Here is a 22,868-nt window from a genome sequence, read left to right as displayed (position 1 = left end):
TATACATGTATGATCCCGTCCTGTGTATATACTGTATACAGGGGGCAGTATGAGAGTGTGCAGGGCTGTATATAATATACATGTATGATCCCGTCCTGTGTATATACTGTATACAGGGGGCAGTATGAGTGTGTGCAGGGCTGTATATAATATACATGTATGATCCCGTCCTGTGTATATACTGTATACAGGGGGGCAGTATGAGTGTGCAGGGCTGTATATAATATACATGTATGATCCCGTCCTGTGTATATACTGTATACAGGGGGCAGTATGAGTGTGTGCAGGGCTGTATATAATATACATGTATGATCCCGTCCTGTGTATATACTGTATACAGGGGGCAGTATGAGTGTGTGCAGGGCTGTATATAATATACATGTATGATCCCGTCCTGTGTATATACTGTATACAGGGGGCAGTATGAGTGTGTGCAGGGCTGTATATAATATACATGTATGATCCCGTCCTGTGTATATACTGTATACAGGGGGGCAGTATGAGTGTGTGCAGGGCTGTATATAATATACATGTATGATCCCGTCCTGTGTATATACTGTATACAGGGGGCAGTATGAGTGTGTGCAGGGCTGTATATAATATACATGTATGATCACGTCCTGTGTATATACTGTATACAGGGGGCAGTATGAGTGTGTGCAGGGCTGTATATAATATACATGTATGGTCCCTTCCTGTGTATATACTGTATACAGGGGGCAGTATGAGTGTGTGCAGGGCTGTATATAATATATACACGTGTGATCATGTCCTGTGTATATACAGGGGGCAGTATGAGCGCATGCAGGGCTGTATATAATATATACACAAGTATGATCACGTCCTGTGTATATACTGTATACAGGGGGCAGTATGAGTGTGTGCAGGGCTGTATATAATATATACACGTGTGATCATGTCCTGTGTATATACAGGGGGCAGTATGAGCGCATGCAGGGCTGTATATAATATATACACAAGTATGATCACGTCCTGTGTATATACTGTATACAGGGGGCAGTATGAGTGTGTGCAGGGCTGTATATAATATACATGTATGGTCCCGTCCTGTGTATATACTGTATACAGGGGGCAGTATGAGTGTGTGCAGGGCTGTATATAATATACATGTATGATCCCATCCTGTGTATATACTGTATACAGGGGGCAGTATGAGCGTGTGCAGGGCTGTATATAATATACATGTACGATCCCGTCCTGTGTATATACTGTATACAGGGGGCAGTGTGAGCGTGTGCAGGGCAGTATATAATATATACACATGTATGATCACGTCATGTGTATATACTGTACAGAGGGCAGTATGAGCGTGTGCAGGGCTGTATATAATATATATACGTGTGATCACGTCCTGTGTATATACACTGTATACAGGGGACAGTATGAGTTTGTGCAGGGCTGTATATAATATACAATGTATGATCACGTCCTGTGTATATACTGAATACAGGGGGCAGTATGAGCATGTGCAGGGCTGTATATAATATATACACATATGATCACGTCCTGTGTATATACAGGGGGGCAATATGCATGTATGTACAGTACAGACCAAAAGTTTGGACACACCTTCTGATCTAAAGATTTTTCTGTATTTTCATGACTATGAAAGTTGTGCATTCACACTGAAGGTATCATAACTATGAATTAGCACATGTGCAATTATATACTTAACAAAAAAGTGTGAAACAACTGAAATTATGTCTTATATTCTAGGTTCTTCAAAGTAGCCACCTTTTACTTTGATGACTGCTTTGCACACTCTTGGCATTCTCTTGATGAGCTTCAAGAGATAGTCACCGGGAATGGTTTTCACTTCACAGGTGTGCCCTGTCAGGTTTATTACGTGGGATTTCTTGCCTTATAAATGGGGTTGGGACCATCAGTTGTGTTGAGCAGAAGTCTGGTGGATACACAGCTGACAGTCCTACTGAATAGACTGCTAGAATTTGTATTATGGCAAGAAAAAAGCAGCTAAGTAAAGAAAAACGAGTGGCCATCATTACTTTAAGAAATGAAGGTCAGTCAGTCTGAAAAATTTGGAAAATTTTAAGTGTCCCCAAGTGCAGTTGCAAAAACCCTCAAGCGCTACAAAGAAACTGGCTCACATGAGGACCGCCCCAGGAAAGGAAGACCAAGAGTCACCTCTGCTTCTGAGGATAAGTTTATCCGAGTCACCAGCCTCAGAAATCGCAGCTCAGATTAGAGATCAGGTCAATGCCACATAGCGTTCTAGCAGCAGACAAATCTGTACAACAACAGTTAAGAGGAGACTTTGTGCAGCAGGCCTTCATGGTAAAATAGCTGCTAGGAAACCACTGCTAAGGACAGGCAACAAGCAGAAGAGACTTTTGGGCTAAAGAACACAAGGAATGGACATTAGACCAGTGGAAATCTGTGCTTTGGTCTGATGAGTCCAAATTTGAGATCTTTGGTTCCAAGCACCGTGTCTTTGTGGGAAGTAGAAAAGGTGAACGGATGGACTCGACATGCCTGGTTCCCACCGTGAATCATGGAGGAGGTGGTGTGGGGGTGCTTTGCTGGTGACACTGTTGGGGATTTTTTCAAAATTGAAGGCATACTGAACCAGCATGGCTACCACAGCATCTTGCAGCGGCATGCTATTCCATCTGCTTTGCTTTAGTTGGACCATCATTTATTTTTCAACAGGAGAATGACCTTAAAGGGCTTGTTCACACTGTCCTTTTTTTGCTGCGGATTTTTCAGGTCCTGATTTGGAAAAACCGCAGTGCCAAACCGCGGTGGTTTTCACTGCGGTTTTCTGTCCTTTTTCTACTGCGGATTCCACTGCGGGTTTCCAGCTGCACTTTCCTATTGGTGCAGGTGGAAACCCGCTGCGGAATCCGCAGAAAGAATTGACATGCTACTTCTTTTTTTTCCGCAGAAAATCAGCGCGGATTTTCAAGCCGAAAAAAGGAAAGTGGGCACAGCGGTTTTGGTTTTCCATAGGGTAACATTGTACTGTACCCTGCATGGAAAACGTCTGCGGATCCGCAGCAAAAACCGCATCGTGTGAACATAGCCAAACACACCTCCAGGTTGAGTAAGGGCTATTTGACCAAGAAGGAGAGCGATGGGGTGCTACGCCAGATGACCTGGTCTCCACAGTCACCAGACCTGAACCCAATTGAGATAGTTTGGGGTGAGCTGGACCGCAGAGTGAAGGCAAAAGGGCCAACAAGTGCTAAGCATCTCTGGGAAATCCTTCAAAATTGTTGGAAGACCATTTCCGGTGACTACCTCTTGAAGCTCATCAAGAGAATGCCAAGAGTGTGCAAAGCAGTCATCAAAGCAAAAGGTGGCTACTTTAAAGAACCTAGAATATAAGACATATTTTCAGTTGTTTCACACTTTAAGTATATAATTCCACATGTGTTAATTCATAGTTTTGATGCCTTCAGTGTGAATTTGCAATTTTCATAGTCATGAAAATACAGAAAAATCTTTAAATGAGAAGGTGTGTCCAAACTTTTGGTCTGTACTGTATATATGTATGTATATCGTATATACACGTGTATGAGCGCCTGCAGGGCTGCACATAGCGTATATACACATGTATGAGCGCCTGCGGGGCTGCACATAGCTTATATGCACATGTATGAGCGCCTGCAGAGCAGTGCATAGCGTATATACACATGTATGAGCACCTGCAGAGTAGTATATAGCGTATATACACATGTATGAGCGCCTGCAGGGCTGTATATAACGTATATATTTGTGACCACGTCCTGTGTATGTATTCTATACAGGGGGCATTATGAGCGTATGCTGGGCTGTTTGTAACTTATACACTCATGTGATATCCTGCGTATATACAAGGGAATGAATGAGCAGGGTGCGGTGCTATATATACTTGTGTGTTCACATCCTGTGTATATACTATATACAGGGATCTGTGTGATCATGTTCTGTGTGTGTGTATAGAAAATATATAAATATTTTATTCTCCATGTCCTTTATATTGTATACAGGGGTCTGTATGTATGAGCATGTGCAGGGCTGTGTATAACTTGTGTGTATTATCATGTCCTGTGTATATACAAGGGAATGAATGAGCGGGGTCCAAGGCTGTATTCAACTTTTATGATCACCTCCTGTGTATATGCTATATACAGGGGCATGTATGGCTGCAGTGCAGGGTTGTTTATAACCTATGAGTTATACGTGTATGATCACGTCCTGTGCAGGACTGTATATGACTTGTATATTAATGTAAGCACTGGGTCTGTATAATTTGTTGGATTGGATTTTGGTATAATTCGGTGCCAATGGAAATGTCACAACCTTGTTGACCTTCGTGAAACTATACTTCTGGCTACTTGGATAAGTTGGGGCCCCCCTGTGCTAGTCTCATGTTGGCTTTGACACCTGCAGTTTACACCCCAGCCTTATAACCCGCCCCATAAGTATTAGATAAAATTTAACCAAGCCCACCATTATTTGTGAGGCTGGCCGTCCATCCAATGTACGTGAGGGCCTCCAGACTGCCCCCCAGCAGGTAAATGGGGAGATATAATGATCGAGTTGTTGGCATTTGATCGCCTAAGCTTTTTGCAAAGACTGGTCTTGGTGTGATGACTGTCAACTGAATGATAGTTAGCAGACCACTATAATGTTAGTGGCCAGCTTTAATCTGAAACGTGGTGGTCTCCAACCTGCAAAACTACACTTCTAATAAATATGCAATAGCCAGATGCTGTAAGACATGATGCTGGGAGTTGTAGTTTTGAAACTGCTGTAAACTGGAGAGCACAGCTTTATGATCTACTTGTATATTAGATCATACAGTAGTGATCTACAACCTGAGCACAGAGGCTGTTGGGGCATGCTGGGAGTTGTAGTTTTGCAACAGCCATAAGGCCTAGACCATACAGCAGTGGTCTCCAACCTACAGCTCTCTAGCAGTTACAAAACTACAACTCCCATAATGCCCTGGAAACTTCTGGCCTGAGGTTAGACATTGCATGTATGATCCCGGCAGTGGTATCTAACCTGTGATTTTCCAGCTGCAAATTGCAACTACAGATCCCAGCCAGTGCGGTCAGACATGTTGGGTGTTGAAGCTTTCCATAATCTGGTTAGAGACCTCTGCTCTATTATCTAAATATATATTATACTAGATGGTGGCCCGATTCTAACGCATCGGGTATTCTAGAATATGCATGCCCACGTAGTATATTGCCCAGTGACGTAGTATATTGCCCAGCCACGTAGTATATTGCCCAGCCACGTATGTCACAGGTTAAAAAATAAAAAAGAAACATATACTCACCTTCCGAGGGCCCCTTAGTTCTGTCGCCTGTGTGCGGTGCAGGCGGCAGCTTCCGGTCCCAGGGTGTGATGACGTCTCGGTCACATGACCGTGACGTCATGGCAGGTCCTTCTCGCATACCATCCTTGCCACCGGAACCTCCGCTTGCATGGAGCGGTCACCGGAGCGTCGCAAGGAGCGGGAAAGGCGGCGGAAGGTGAGTATATAATGATTTATTTTTTATTATTTTTAACATTAGATGTTTTTAGTATTGACGCTGCATAGGCAGCATCAATAGTAAAAACTTGGTCACACAGGGTTAATGGCGGTAACTTAGTGAGTTACCCGCGGCATAACGTGGTCCGTTACCGCTGGCATTAACCCTGTGTGAGCGGTGACTGCCGGGAGTATGGAGCGGGCGCCGGGCACTGACTGCAGGAGAGTAGGGAGGGACTAATCGGACTGTGGCCGTCGCTGACTGGTCGCGGCAGCCATGACAGGCAGCTGGCGAGACCAATCAGTGACTTGGATTCCATGACAGACAGAAGCCGCGACCGATGAATATCCGTGACAGACAGAAAGACAGACAGAAGGACAGACAGAAAGACGGAAGTACCCCTTAGACAATTATATAGTAGATATTCCTGTTGGCCGAAAATAAACTTTTAATGTTACACCTAACTTACTTCTTCTTCTTGTTCACTTTTATATTTATAATTATTATAATTGGTCCTTGCAACCAAGAGCCAGATTGGTATAAACAGTAGGGGATAACTTTTTTTTTTTTTTTGAACAGTCTAAGGAAACCCCAATCTTAATCTGCCATCCATACCTGAGACCTGCAGTATGGCCTCTGCCAGTGACCTTTACTACATTGTAAGACTTCACTTGTGGTGTCTACATGTAATACAATTTGTTACTTTTTATGTCTAATGCTTCCATTTATGTACTGTTATGGGAATACTGAAAGCTTCGAGAAAATTGCTTTTAAGTGAGAGCTAAGAAAGTAGATGGCAGATCCTTGGGGAAGTTTTCCATCAGGGTCCTCATGTGCAGGTTGCACCTGTGATGTTACCCAATTCTTGTTTGTTCCTATCTCTGCAGAATATTTGCTCCATGAGGGCTACAAGACCTCATTAGTCTTGATATCAGATTAAGACCCTAGTATTGACCTATTTAATCCTGGTCTTTCTTTACTGAGGAGCGGTGGATTTGGGAGGGTATATGGGAGCGCTAGGTGGCTTGACAGGGTGTCACAATGAACCGGAGGGTGTGGCGAAAGATCAGTGAGACATGATTGAGAGTCACGCGTATAAAAATTCACATATATTGCGCTTCAACAGAGCAATGGGACTGTCGCCTAATCCCAGGGTGGGAGTCAACGATTGTTGCCAAGCCGTCAGTTGTCACGCTGGGCTATGAGACGAGCGTGCACTAATGAATACCCTATGTGCAGATGGGTCACGGCCAGGCTCTTTAATGCTCTGCAATCTGGGCTGGGTTCCTTGATGACATGGGTGGTAATAAGTAATAATAACCCAACAACATATAACTAGCTGGTGCATTGTATGTTGTAATGATAAATTGGATCACATGGTTATAGTCCAGGTTAAGGAGCAGGGCTTTGAAGTTTATGCAGGGACCACCTCTTGACACGTGTGGGGGGAGCCCCATTTGTGCAGTGACACTTGTTCTGTTGTCTGAAGGGAAGGTAAATGTACATAGGGTTATTTTCAGCTGAATAAACAGGACTGATGACTGCGGATGCTGGATTTCATTTTCCTGAATACCTCCTTTTTACGCTTTGGCTTCTGTGGTCTCGGCCAGAGCCGGCTGTGTGTTGCATGCACAATTGTGTCCCTTTCTAGTCTCTTTCTTCCAGGCAGTGAACAGTTTAGTGTGTCCAAACCTGGTTTGCCAGTTGTAAGTGAAACCAGTGACCTATTAACAGAGAGCCTGGAAATCTTTCATGTTTGTACTTTAACTCCCCCCACCTCCCCTGACTGGGCACAGTCCTCCTCCTGTCTGAAAGACCTCTTTATGGGGGCTCTCCTAGTGAAGCATAGTTGCCTTTTTGTGACACACAATGACCACTGATAAGAGTGCTTAGTGTTCACATGCTGACCAGACCTGAATTCTCACATTTTCAGGTTCCTGTCTGCAAGGATTAGTAACATCCAGGATTGTTTGGGCTTCTGGGATAAAGTCCTAGGAGCGAAGATCACTTTCTGGGGCCTCCTGCTCTTGAAAGCTGTTAACCTTGTGCGTGCTGGGTCACACCTGTGCGCTAGTTTTACCTTTAGAGCAGGAATTGGAACATTACAGGAATGTTTACACTATGTTCCAAATTATTATGCAAATAATATTTCCTCATATTTTCTCTAAATTACCTATCCGAATTGCAGTCATTGTTTTCCAGCCATCTACTATTCTAGTATAATTGCAATGTTTTGGAACAAACTGTCTATGAAAACAGTATCTCTAAAAAAAAAAAAAATAAACACTCAAAATGCATGTTACAAATTATTATGCACAGCAGAGTTTTCAACCTTTTTTGTTTTATTTTGAACAAAAAAATGGTCAATTGTGAAGCTATAAGCATTATCAGCTTATTACAAAATGAAATCAAACAGTTTTGAAGTGAAAACTTTATTCTAGGTGATGTTACATTTGCACATAGGACCCCTTGTTCGAAAGAAGCTTCTGAACTCTCTCGTCCATTGAATTTGTCAGTTTTTGGATGGTTTCTGCTTCAATTGTTTTGCATGTGGACAGAATACCCTCCCAGAGCTGTTGCTTAGATGTGAACTGCCTCCCGCCATCATAGACACTCCTTTTGATGATGCTCCAGAGGTTCTCAATGGGGTTGAGGTCAGGGGAAGATGGTGGCCACACCATAAGTTTGTCCTCTTTCATGCCCATAGCAGCCAGAGATGCAGATGTGTTTTTTGCAGCATGAGACGGTGCATTATCATGCATGAAAATGATCTTGCTGCGGAAAGCACAGTTCTTCCTCTTGAACCATGGCAGGAAGTGTTTTAGAAACTCCACATAGATTATGGAATTCATCTTTACCCCTTCAGGGATCATAAAGGGGCCGACAATCTCTCTCCCCGTGATTCCAGCCCAAAACATTACTCCACCTCCTTTTTGGCGCCTTAGCCGTGTTTTCATGGGGTGTCCATCAACCAGCCATCCTCCACTCCATCCATCTGGACCATCGAGCGTTGCACGGCACTCATCGGTGAACAAAACAGTTTGGAAGTCAGTCTTCATGTATCGTTTGGCCCACTGGAGCCATTTCTGCTTGTGTGCAGTGGATAGATGTGATCGACAGGATTGCTTACGCACAGCTGCAAACCTCTGAAGGACCCTGCATCTTGTTGTTCTGGGGACGCTGGAGGCACCAGCAGCTTCAAAAACTTGTCTGCTGCTATGACAAGGCATTTTTGCAGCTGCTCTTTTAACCTTACGCAATTGCCTGTTGGAAAGAGTCCTCAATTTTTCCTTATCAGCACGCACACGTGTGTGCTGGGAATCAGCTACATACTTCTTGATTGTGCGATGATCACGATGAAGTGTCTTGGCAATGTTGATTGTAGTCATGCCTTGACCTAAATACTCCACAATTTGTTGCTTCTCAGCAGCCGACACATCCTTTTTCTTTCCCATTTTGGCAAAAAATGTAGGCTGCTTAATAATGTGGAACAGCCTTCTAAGGCTATGTGCACACTTTGCGGTTTTTGCTGCGGATCTGCAGCGTTTTTGGACGCTGCGGATCCGCAGCGTTTTTGGACGCTGCGGATCCGCAGCAGTTTTCCATGTGGTGTACAGTACAATGTTAACCTATGGAAAACAAAAAACGCTGTGCACATGCTGCGGAAAAAAACGCGTGGAAACGCAGCGGTTTTCATTCCGCAGCATGTCAATTCTTTGTGCGGAATCCGCAGCGGTTTGGCACCTGCTCCATGTTAAAAACCCGCAGGTGTCTAAAACCGCAGTGGAAACCGCACAAAAAAAGCGATAAATCCGCAGTACTTTTTGCACTGCGGATTTCATCAAATCCGCTGCGGAAAAATCCGCAGCAGAATCCGCAAAGTGTGCACATAGCCTTAAGTAGTCTTGCCTTTATTTGGACACACCTGCCAAACTAATTTGCACAGGTATCTGCAATTGCTTTCAGTGATATAAAGAGCCCTGACTCACATCATCATCAATGAGTTTAAATGACAAACAAAAAAATTCTAACCTTATCACTCATAAACTTTGTGCATAATAATTTGGAACACAGTGTAGGAGCAAGTTCCTGTTGTTTAAAGATAATCGGTCACCGTGTTTTTGCTACTTCTGAGAGCAACATGATAGAGGGCAGAGACCTTGATTCCAGCAATGTATCACTTCCTGCATGATCATGATCCCTATTTTCTGTGAATGGTCAGCTCTGTATAACCCCGCCCACATCACTTGAAGGTTTCTGCCTATGCACAGTGTACACAGCAAGCTGTCAATCAGTGGTGGTTACACAGCTCATGTATATGGATGACTAATTTAACCCAGGTTTGTTAGTTCTCTAGTGATCTTTTGCTGATAAAACAGTGGTTTCATGAAATCTACAGCAGGCAGCCCAGTAAGTGACACATCGCTTGAATCAGTCTGTCTCAACATTATGCTGCTCTCAGATTAGGCAAAAACCTGGTGACATTCTCTTCTCGATATTACTAATGACAATCAGACAGGTATGAGCCGTGTGTTATCTCTAGTTACAAAGGTACAGGACTTCAGTTTCATCAATTCTCTTCTTAGATGTCTGACTTATATGTTGCATGCATGCACCAGCACATTCTGCATCAGTCCCTGACAACGATGGAGAGAATTTAGTAGAAAAGCCAATCAACCTGGCAGTGTTTTTGGAGTGTGAGACACAACCCATGCAAATACATCTACTCCATGGACACATCCTATGGCTCTATAGTAGTGGTTCGTTCACCTGTTTAACCCATTTTGTGCTGAGCCGACAGCTAGTCATGTCCTTTGCACATAGCACAGTGCCAGGTTCAGCCGTGGACTTGTACTTTTAACCTTCTAGCTTTTTAATCATTAACAGGTTTCATCATGGCCCTGTCAGTAGACTATGGTAGGTTAATGAGTCTTGCATTTGCTCTGTAGAGAATAGGTTGGTGAGTCTTGCATTTGCTAACTTATGCAAGCATTGATGGTTTAACTCTTGACTTACTCCGTGGATGATTCCCTTGTGTTGCTCTGGCCTCATGTGCAGCCACAGCTATTTTTCTCCTCTTCACATGGCTATTTCTGAATCTATAATGGCCACTTAATTGGTTAGTTTGTAGCATAAGGCCCCATATAATGCTTACTACTAGTTCTGTATCAGTGCCCTACAATGGGAAACATAAGGTAGCGACTGTCATTTGCTTTGCAAAGACTCCTGAGCTTTAATAGATAGATGGAAACCGCAGCACAGTGCCAGATCCTTTCCACGATTGGCGTCCGCATAGCCTGCCGAGATCCCGACGGCATAAGGAGGTCCATTGGGTTCCACTATGTTGTCGGTCGTTCTAATTCGAGAGGTATCACAGAACGTAGTACAATTTATTTTTATTTTTTTCCCCATCAAAGTTGTTGACTCTGCTGCAGACGAAGGCAAGAAAAGTTGTTCAGAACTGCAAGAATGCCAACATGATTGCCTTACTTCTAAATATTGCCAGGTGCCCACATTTTTCTCTTTAAGAAAACCGTCAAATTGTCTGGTAGTCTCCGCTGAGATGACATGACGTGGCTGCAAAAAAAAAAAAAAGCACAGCAAGATTCTTCTTCTAATGATGGTTTTCTGAAATCTTAGTCTGTAAGATCTCCTCCTTTTTCATTATTTAGTGGCTATAATAACGGACAACTGCTGTAACCCAAATTGGTGATGATAAACTGTTGTCAGTTTTCAGCCCTATTATCCGGTGTATGGATCACACGTTAAGCCATTGCGTCTTCATACTTCGTTTGTATATCTGCCTCTTATTTTTTTGTCCTGACAACCCACCTCCTCTGAAAAGACGATTGCGAACCTCAGTAGTTTAATATATGGCCATATAAACTCCCAAGGTTAGCTATTCCCATTTTGTGGCATCTTCTTGTCAAGACTGCAGCTTGTTCCCCAGAAAACCACCCTAGGGAGGTAACCAGTAGCCTGAAAATAGACTGCGCCGGAAAGTTGCTTGCTCATAATGTGTCTTTGTGTTTCTACTATTGGCAGGTCTAGTAATGTGAACATCTGTGAAGCAGGCTTAGGTGTGTACACAGGACACTAGGTCCTCAGAAGCTTGCAGTCTAAAAAGTGCCCCCTCCCGTGCACATAACCCTGCACATCTATTGAGTCCCTTTCTTGAGGAAGGTGTTCAGAGCAGGGCTTAATTTACTGCTGCAAAAGGCCAAGTGTTCCTGTGGTTTTCGCTGTTTCGTTCCCTCGGGTTGCTGGACAGGAATCTCAGCTATGCACTTTTTAAACAGCCAAGTAGAAATTGCGTTCACCCTTTGCTTGTTTTCCCAAACTTCCACAAACCAGATATACGCGCTGTGCCAATAAAGTTACATTTCCATTTTCTGTTCCCGATCCAAACTCTCGGCCGCCTTATCACTATAATTAGCGTTTCCCAGAGTGCTGCAGATGAGAAGAGAAAAGGGAATGTCATGCTGTAGCCCACCATTCCCTCCTGCAAACCTGGCTGCTACCAGCTCTTTCCTCTCTGTTATTGCTGTGGGTGTAATATTGATGTTTGCTCCAACTTGTGGCTGGGTATGTGCCAGCTAAGAAACACAAGATGCATTTGAAGGCTGTATTGTGTTAATAGCCCAGGCTGGAGCCAGAAGGTTGTGGTGGAGGGGGTCGCTTGGACCACTATAACGAGGGGAGTCCTGACTATCATTTATACTAACAATCAGGCCTGTTCATAAGATACTTTTGTTTTTGAGGTTATCCTGCCACTCCAGGAATGTGTGTGTGTATATATATGTATATGTATGTGTGTGTGTCCCATCTAGCTAAATATATTTAGTAGCAACCCACGTTTTTAGTCATGCAGATCCCCCTCTCATATATAGGGGGCTTTTTTTTCTGTACCAGTGCCCCTCCTGACCATGGGCTGCAACTGCAATTGCAGCCTAATCCTTTCATTTGAGCAATGCAATACTATACGTGGCCCATGAATGACTGTAGTACCGTTTCTGGAAAAAATAGCCATTCCTTTAAACAGTAACTAAACTTTTATTTAAAATATAAATATATATATATACAGTATATATTGTTCAGCATGGAACTTTATGAAACGTACTTGTGTTTTATATATTATATTATATTTTCACTCACTCTGCACATACAGTACATACTACCAGCCCATTTCTTCCAAATTCCCGCAGTTAAAGAACCTTTGGCAATGACATGTTCATATGACCATGATGTCATTAAAGTTCCTTACGCAGTTTTAAAAACGGAATAGAAATGCAGAATCTACTCATTTGGAGTGCTGATGCTGGCAATGATGGGTCAGCTCAGCACCTGTGTCTCATGAATGCCGAATTCACACATCTATGTGTTCATGATCACAGTATGGACTGTCTGCGGACCCCCTGATCTGAACTTGACATCCTCATATTATGCCGGAGGCTGTCCAGTTCGGATCAGAAGATCTGCTGCCATTTGGTGCATCACGGTCCATACTAGGACCATGACACTGATGTGTGAATGCGGCATAACTCTGGGGAGAAGCTGCTGCAGGAGATTGAGTGAGTGTTCTGCTTATCAGAACAGATGAGGAGACGTGCTGACCCATCACTGCCAGCATCTGTACTACACATGAGTACGTTCTGATATCAGTGCAGCTTAAAGAGAACCTGTCACCCCAAAAATCGAAGATGAGCTGTGGCCACCGGCATCAGGGGCTTATCTGCAGCATTCTGTAATGCTGTAGATAAGCCCCGATGTATCCTGAAAGATGAGAAAAAGGTTGTTACTCACCCAGGTGTGGTCCCAGTGCAGTCCGGGTCCGATGGGTGTCACGGTCCGGTCCGGGGCCGCCTATTTTCTTACGATGACGTCCTCTTCTTGTCTTCACGCCGCAGCTCTGGCGCAGGCATACTTCTCTGCCCTGTTGAGGGCAGAGCAAAGTACTGCAGTGTGCAGGCGCTGGGCCTCTCTGACCTTTCCCGGCGCCTGCGCACTGCAGCACTTTGCTCTGCCCTCAACAGGGCAGAGGAGTACGCCTGCGCCAGAGCTGCGGTGTGAAGACAAGAGGACGTCATCGTAAGAAGATGGGCGTCGCGGTCCAGTCCGGGGCCTCCTATCGGAGCTGGACCGCAGCGGGCCCGCCCCTGGGTGAGTATAATCTAACCTCTTTTTCTCATCTTTCAGGTAACATCGGGGGCTTATCTACATTACAGAATGCTGTAGATAAGCCCCTGATGCCGGTGGCCGCAGCTCATCTTCGATTTTTGGGTGACATGTTCCCTTTAAGAATGGATAAAAGCAGTGTATGAAAACCACTTGCCCTACTTTCACAGGAAAGAAGACCATTCTCCTGATTGACTTACAAAGTTTGATCACTTTGTCCAGCATGGAAAGTTATTTTAAAAAGTTTAAGTTTAGTTACTCTTTAGTCTGTGAAAGAAAAAAAAAAAAGTGGCTGTTGCGTGTCTGAATGGTCCTAACGTGCTTCCTATATATGCTTCTGTAATCACCAGGCCGTAGTCGCGTCTCGCTCCGAGCCGGTCTAATTCTTCTGCATTTATAAAATGCTCTGCTAACCACAATGTAATTTAAGCAGAAAACTGTCTGTACAAAGTGGAGACGAGCATTTAGGGGCATTTAGTTCAGTGCTCCTAATGTTTCTTTCAAAGATTTCATTTAGGCCGGCCTCACACTTGGCGTAAGACAATACGCCACGTATTATACGTCCGTACTACGGCCGTAATACAGAGAAATGTTTCCAAAATATTGATCCGTAGTCAGGGTGTTTCAGCGTATTTTGCGCATGGCATCCTCCGTATGTAATCCGTATGGCATCCGTACTGCGAGATTTTCGCGCAGGCTTGCAAAACCGACATCTCATGGATTTATGTGCTCAAATGTTCGGGAAAACGTATATACAGTGTATATATATATATATATATATATATATATATATATATATATATATATATATTCTCATTGAGACACATATATATATATATATATATATATATATATATATATATATATATATATATATATATATATATATATATATATATATATATATATATATATATATATATATATATATATATATATTCTGTATTTAGATTTCATTCAGCGCGATATCTGTGAACAGCCGGTAATTCAATTGCCGGCTTTTCATTTCTCCTGCACAAACCCGACAGGATATGAGACATGGTTTACCTACAGTAAACCATCTCATATCCCCCTTTTTTTGCATATTCCACACTACTAATGTTAGCAGTGTGTATGTGCAAAATTTCAGCGCTGTAGCTGCTGAAATAAAGGGTTAAATGGCGGAAAAAATTGGCGTGGGCTCCCGCGCAATTTTCTCCGCCAGAGTGGTAAAGCCAGTGACTGAGGGCAGATATTAATAGCCAGGAGAGGGTCCATGGTTATTGGCCCCCCCGTGGCTAAAAACATCTACCCCCAGCCACCCCAGAAAAGGCACATCTGGAAGATGCGCTTATTCTGGCACTTGGCCACTCTCTTCCCACTCCCTGTAGCGGTGGGATATGGGGTAATGAAGGGTTAATGCCACCTTGCTATTGGAAGGTGACATTAAGCCAGATTAATAATGGAGAGGCGTCAATTATGACACCTATCCATTATTAATCCAATTGTTGGAAAGGGTTAAACACACACACACATGATTTAAAAGTATTTTAATGAAATAAATACAGCGGTTGTTGTAGTAATTTATTGCTCTCTCATTCCATTTTCAGACCCTCGCTTGGCAAAACAATAAACACACAAGATACATACCCTCTCTGATGAACTGTCACGTCCCACGAAGTAATCCATCTGAAGGGGTTAACTAATATTACAGGCAGAGCTGCGATAAACCACTCGCTCGTGCCTGTAATCCCCGGGTGCTGAAAGGAAAGCTGGATCTGTACTTACATTCAGTCGCGGTGATGCGCCCCTGCTGGATGTTCTCATGAACTGCAGCCTGGGAACTTTTTCCCACGCTCCAGGTCATATGAGGACATCCACCAGGGGGCGCATCACCGCGACTGAAGGAAATGTAGGTCAATGACCTATAGTTACCTTCAGTCGCGGTGATGCGCCCCCTGGTGGATGTCCTCATATGACCTGGAGCGTGGGAAAAAGTTCCCAGGCTGCAGTTCATGAGAACATCCAGCAGGGGCGCATCACCGCAACTGAATGTAAGTATAGATCACTGCTTTCCTTTCAGCACCCGGGGGATTACAGGCACGAGCGAGTGGTTTATCGCAGCTCTGCCTGTAATATTAGTTAACCCCTTCAGATGGATTACTTCGTGGGACGTGACAGTTCATCAGAGAGGGTATGTATCTTGTGTGTTTATTGTTTTGCCAAGCGAGGGTCTGAAAATGGAATGAGAGAGCAATAAATTATTACAACAACCGCTGTGTTTATTTCATTAAAATACTTTTAAATCATGTGTGTGTGTGTGTGTGTGTGTGTGTTTTTTAACCCTTTCCAACAATTGGATTAATAATGGATAGGTGTCATAATTGACGCCTCTCCATTATTAATCTGGCTTAATGTCACCTTCCAATAGCAAGGTGGCATTAACCCTTCATTACCCCATATCCCACCGCTACAGGGAGTGGGAAGAGAGTGGCCAAGTGCCAGAATAGGCGCATCTTCCAGATGTGCCTTTTCTGGGGTGGCTGGGGGCAGATGTTTTTAGCCACGGGGGGCCAATAACCATGGACCCTCTCCTGGCTATTAATATCTGCCCTCAGTCACTGGCTTTACCACTCTGGCGGAGAAAATTGCGCGGGAGCCCACGCCAATTTTTTCCGCCATTTAACCCTTTATTTCAGCAGCTACAGCGCTGAAATTTTGCACATACACACTACTATCATTAGTAGTGTGGAATATGCAAAAAAAAGGGGATATGAGATGGTTTACTGTATGTAAACCATGTCTCATATCCTGTCGGGTTTGTGCAGGAGAAATGAAAAGCCGGCAATTGAATTACCGACTTTTCACTAACAGCGCTGCGTATTTCTCGCAAGTCACACTGCAGGTCCGTGTGGAATCCGTATTTTTCTCGCCCCCATAGACTTTCATTAGCGATTTTTTTTTTTGCGCAATACGCTGACAAACGCAGCATGCTGCGATTTTGTACGGCCGTAGAAAGCTGTATAATACTGAACCGTAATATACGGCTAATAGGAGCAGCCCCATTGAGAATAATTGTGCCGTTTATTTTGCGAGTTTTACGGACGTGATTTCTGCGCTCTTACGTCCGTAAAACTCGCTAGTGTGAGGCCGGCCTTAGAAGTGTGGAGCATGGCTGCCGGATGAGCCTTTCAGTACTATATTAAGGCTATGTGCACACGTCAGGATTTTGTCAGGCTTTTTCCTCAGGTTTTGTAGCCAAAACCAGGAGTGGGTGATAAATGCAGAAGTGGTGCATATGTTTCTATTATACTTTTCCTCTAATTGTTCCACTCCTGGTTTTGGCTACAAAACCTGAGGAAAAATCCTGACAAAACCCTGACGTGTGCATATAGCCTGGGGTATGTGCACACGTCCGGATTTCTTGCAGAAATTTCCTGAAGAAAACCGGAAATTTTCTGCAAGAAATCCGCATTTTTTTGTTTGCGTTTTTTTTTTTCCGTTTTTTTTCGCTTTTTTTTTTTTTTTTTTTTAGCATTCTGCAAGCGTAATTAGCTTGCAGAATGCTAAAGTTTTCCAAGCGATCTGTAGCATCACTTGGAAAACTGACTGACAGGTTGGTCACACTTGTCAAACATAGCGTTTGACAAGTGTGACCAACTTTTTACTATAGATGCTGCTTTTGCAGCATCTATAGTAAAAGATAGAATGTTTAAAAATAATAAAAAAAATAAAAAAAATGCTTATACTCACCCGCAGACAGCTGATCTCCTCACCAGCGTCCGTTCCGTATAGCTGGTGTGTGTGCGCGCAGGACCTTCCATGACGTCGCGGTCACGTGAGCGGTCACATCACCGGTCTCGACCAATCACAAGACGGTGACGTCATCGGCAGGTCCTTCACCGCACACCAGCTACAGGAACCGAAGCGACAGCGTGCAGTGGAGAGGCGGGAAGACATCGAAGGTGAGTATAGGACTATTTTTTATTTTAATTCTTTTTTTTTTTTTTTGACCAATTACACGGTGCCCAGTGCATGGAGGAGAGTCTCCTCTCCTCCACCCTGGGTACCAACCGCACATAATCTGCTTACTTCCCGCATGGTGTGCACAGCCCCGTGCGGGAAGTAAGCAGATCAATGGACTCCCAGGTGTGCGGAATCCCCTGCAATTCCGCATTTTAATGAACATGTTGCTTTTTTTTCCGCGATGCGATTTTTTTTCGCGGAAAAAAAGGCTACATTTGCACAAAAAATGCGGAATACACTGAAAATAATGGGAGGCATATGTAAGCGTTTTTTTCGCGTTTTTATCACGTTTTTATAGCGAAAAAACCGCAAAAAATACTGAACGTGTGCACATGGCCTAAAGGTTTTGACGGCCTATGACTACCAAGGGGTGGAATAAGTTCCTGTTAGTACACCCCCTTGCATGACTGCAGTTTAACCCTTCAGAAACTTCATGACTGGCAACATGGAATAATACCAAATGTGTATATATTGATTTGACCACTTATTAATTTAGTTTTCCTTCTGGTGTGCTTAGTCTCTGTGCCTGCTGGGAGCCGTGGGCATTGCCTCTGCCACGCTTTTGGTACATGTGGTCAGCCAGTGCTTACAGGGCTGGGAGTGTAATGTCTGTATGGCTCACCAGCCTCACCCTTTATATGTGTGTGGCAACACAGTTCTGTAAGATTAGTGATCTTGGCACGTAGATGGGATCATTGCAGAGTCTGTGTCATTGCTATTGCGCTATACTGGAGCTCAGGTGTGGGTATGAGGCTTTTTTTTTTTTTTTTTTTTGTTCATTTGGAGGAAAGGTCACTAGTACTAAAAGTTTTTGACCCCCCTAATAAATAAGTGGACAGCATTTCATTAGCTTTGTACTGAATGGCAACAGGTAGGACTAGCTTATCCAGTCTTATTGTTTCTGCACCCTGCAATTACTTATTTCTTGGCGGTTTACTCTGAGGAATAGCAGATTTCCATGTTTGGTAACCTCTACCCCCATAGCGTGTTTTCTTATGTCACAATAGCCCTCCTTTTTGTCGTGTGGGCACCGCTGCTGCCAGGCAGCAGTTTTGCAATAGGAAATGTAGAAAATGCCGGTGTTCCTGTATTTTGTTTTTACTGACATATTTTCCCTGGCTTCTTTGAGGGGAAGTGTTGGAAGTAGCAAGTAAAACTTTGCACAGTCCTGACATAAAATGACCTCCCTGGGGTGCAGGGAGAGTGTCTCACCAGCCTGGAGGGGGCTGGCTGCATTGGCAGGGGATGAGTAGGAGTAGCATATCGCAACACGCGCTCTTTCCAGGGTGTGGCAAGTCATGGAGCACATCCACAGGCTTCTTCATTCTCACATGTGACTCCTATTTTACATTTTCTAATCTTCAGTGCATGTGTAAAAAGAAAAAAAAAGAAAAAAAACAAACCTTGAGACGTGAGTCAGTGTTTTCAGTTCCGCTTATTTATAGCAGAGGGAAGGGTAGCCCCTCGTATAGCGCCGTATGATGTCAGACCCCGCTTGCCGTGATTACAGGGGGGAGTTGTGTACACTCTGGGCTTTTGTGTCTCATAAAACGCACTTGTCTTTGTCCCGTATACAGAAACTTTTAATAAAATTTGTAATGTACGCCGCGCCCCTCCCTCGCTCCCTCCGCCGGATCTTCCTTCTCTCACTTACGGCTCGCTGTATCGCACACATTAGGCTGTTTCTAATTTGCAATATTGGAATGTGCGTTCGGTTTTCATCACCAGAACATCCATTGCCGGTTCTCATTTGTGCAAACCTGCAATTAAAAAGCATCCACGCCTATAAAGTGAATGTCTGATCTGAAGGCTTTTTTCATTAGCTGTGGAAGCAATATTAATACTAAGTGTCTTTTATATGATGTTTGTGGCCAGGATATGAATGAGAAGCCCTTTCTTTTCCAGTATCACAGCATTGGCTTAATCATAAATTCGACAGCATTAATTGACAGCAGCGGCGGTGACCTTAAAGGGGCTTTGTCCCCTGGACTATTGCACTGATGCATCTGTCAGATGATGCAATGCTTAAATGGTGAGATTACTGGATGGTTCCCCAAATCCATGGGCTGGGAAATAACATTAACTGGTGACCCTGGAAGCCCAGCTGGGAGGGGGTAACATGACACCTAGTATTTGAGGGTAGTGCCCATCAACATTGGGCATTCCAGTGACGGGCCCATCTTGAAATTAGTCCAGGCGGGCCAGCTGTTGTGGAACGACGATTCGGAGCATGCCCAGCTGTTGTGACATGATATCTCCCAACGTTCCCTGGTAGCTGGAGCATTGGTGACTGCTAACCCTCTAGCTTAGACCATGGAGCTGAAATTAATGCTCCTATGTTGGTGCTGCTGAAATAAACATCCTTATTACTGATTGTCTAGATGAATTGCTCAGCATTTGGCGGTCCTCTGTGTGCCCACCCAGTGATGTACAGTATATGGGACCTCAATCCTGGTTGTGCATGAGATGATTTCTCAATATAAAACAGGGGTGGATTCTGCTTTCTCAACTTTGTCCTTGCGTTTTTTTTGTTTAATACCAAGTAAGGACATGTCAGCGTTCTCAGGGCCTCTCCCTTTGTGAGACAGGTAGTGTCACTTTTTTTTTTTCTTGTCTCTTCACATGCAGCCGGTGTATACTTTACTCACACCTTTTTTTTAAGCAGATCTTTATCACTTTAACCTCATAATTATACATGGGTCCTCTAGACTAGAATGTATAGAATGTATGTGGTAAAACAGGATCATAAAGATCGCACTGCGCTGCCAGACACGGCCGCTGCCTCGCACACAGGACATTGTGGTCAGGCCTTGCAGAGAAATGGCGAATCTCTAATATACTGCCATTATCAAAATAAAGACCTGATTTGATATTAACCCTGCAGGCAAAACATTCTGTGACACTGGGTAGGAAACTTTATTGCTGGTTCCCCATTAGACCTGCAATCTGCCCCTATGATAAGCCCTCACGTGCCTTATAAACTTTGATGCGCTGCCTTAGACTGCAATAATATTATTCTGAATTTCATTTGGTTTCCTTGAGAAATCGGCAAGAAAGGATATCAAGTCTTCTAAAGTGAAGCTGTAGGACTTTTTTTTTTTGCCCAGTTTTTTTTCTTCTTTTAGGATTCCTTAGGGATAGAACTAATAGTCTTATCACAAATGAGTAAAATTGCAAAAAAAAAAAAAAAAATGTTTCTAAAAGCAACTAGTCAATTTGCCTTCTATTAAAAATCCTTTCCTTTCTCAAGAGCAGAGGGATTTTTTCCTTCTGTCGTGTACCGCTAGTTTCCCAGATTGGGATATGTGCACACGTTAAGCATTTGGTGCAGGAATTTCTACACCATTTAGGCTATGTGCACACTTTGCGGTTTTTGCTGCGGATCCGCAGCGTTTTTGGACGCTGCGGATCCGCAGCAGTTTTCCATGTGGTGTACAGTACTATGTTAACCTATGGAAAACAAAAAACGCTGTGCACATGCTTCGGAAAAAAACGTGCGGAGACGCAGCGGTTTTCATTCCGCAGCATGTCAATTGTTTGTGCGGAATCCGCAGCGGTTTGGCACCTGCTCCATGTTAAAAACCCGCAGGTGTCGGAAACCGCACAAAAAAACGCGATAAATCCGCAGTACTTTTTGCACTGCTTATTTCATCAAATCCACTGCAGAAAATTCCGCAGCAGAATCCGCAAAGTGTGCACATAGCCTTATGCATCTCTTGGCAGGAAATTGCAGCATAAAGTTTTTTTTTTGTTTTGTTTAACTTGTGTTTTTGGTGGAGCCCCCCCTCTCCCCATTCATTAGTATGTGTAAAATCTGCTGAAAGAATTGACATCGTGGAGATTTAAATGTGCTCCGGATCAGCAAGTCACAAATAAGCACGGTGTGTAGGATTCTCATTCACTTTGCTGGAGTCGGGAAACCCTACAAGTTTTGGATAGTTGGATGTCACAAGCGTCAGTGCCCCACGCACCTATTGTGCTCTGCAGCTGCCTTGGCTTGCAACATCTGAGAGCACATTCGTCTGGACTGTCAATCATTCAGGAGCATCCCTCCCCTCCCATCCCAGCATGTAAGGAGGCAGAGGAGCGGTTTGCTCCTGAAGAGAGATCATTAGAATAACCCTTTAAAAGAAGATGTAAAATAGGAGCTGATAGAAGTGTGCAGCACCCGTCCAGTACTGCAGGCAACACACATGGGCATATTGACTGCAAAAAACAGATACAATCTGCAGCGTAATGCAGTTATGGCGCAGAAGATGAGATATTACCAAATCTCTACATTAGAAGAATACAATCCACCACAAATTTGCATGGACATAGATTTTGCAGTGGACTTGTGGTGAGATCCACAGGGTGTGCTTCTAGGCAGGCCACTTTTTTTGCTTGCTCTCCTATACTTTGTTGAGGTCTTTGCAGGCTGTTTCATTGAACCTCCGAAGTGAACTTGTCACATATGTAGACTGCGGCAGGGACCACAAGTGACACTTGCAGCCTAGGGAGTGAAATGACCAAACATCCTGTGTAGACAATTGAGTTTGCATGACTTGTTGCCACATCTATAAAGTAGCTATGTCCTAACTTGTGCCTTAATTGGGACATGGCCTTTCCCCCCTCACCAATGTTGGGAAGTTGGAATGTGTAATAAAAGCAGGATTGTGCCAGCATGGAGTATAGGAGCTTTGTGTGCACTGCACGGCTTTCAGTAAAGTCCAATTAGTGTGTGATTTGGGGGAGTGGGATGTTTCTCCAGGCTGCGCACCTCCCCTGTACTGTGTTCTGCATCACATCTCATAGTAGAGTAATAGAAAGTGACTGCTGTAAATGTGCCAGAAGCAAGTGTTCATTATATAAGACTGCTTATCGTCAGACTATGGTCACCCAGTGTGCACAGAGCCTGAACTCTGGTAGTGCCGCAGCCGGCGTACACACCATCGTCGTGGTTTGTAGCTTCTCGCAGGTCTGGGCTTGCACTTATTTCAGTTTGTGGACGTCTTCTCATGTGAAACAGACCTGTTTGGAGGGCAGGGCCAGGAATCTGCACCCAGGGCTGGTTGTTGGGTGTAACAGTCCTGAGCTAGTTGAGATGGTGATGCAAACACTGGCACTGGAGAGCTGCTCTGTAAACAGAGGATCTCCAGGAGCAGCGCACTTTTGCAATGCAAATCACATAGGTGGCCT

The 22,868-nt window shown here is 44.0% G+C and overlaps 1 protein-coding gene across 2 annotated transcripts in view; it reads left to right on the top strand.

Moving 5' to 3' along the window:
- ACTN4 (actinin alpha 4) overlaps positions 1–22,868 on the top strand; it is a 50,793-nt gene that overhangs the window by 955 nt on the left and 26,970 nt on the right. The gene's annotated exons all lie outside the window — the stretch shown is intronic.

This window comes from Ranitomeya variabilis, chromosome 2 (genome assembly GCF_051348905.1).
Source record: "Ranitomeya variabilis isolate aRanVar5 chromosome 2, aRanVar5.hap1, whole genome shotgun sequence".
NCBI classification, from domain to species: Eukaryota; Metazoa; Chordata; class Amphibia; order Anura; family Dendrobatidae; genus Ranitomeya; species Ranitomeya variabilis.
This window is presented reverse-complemented; position numbering and strand designations above follow the sequence as displayed.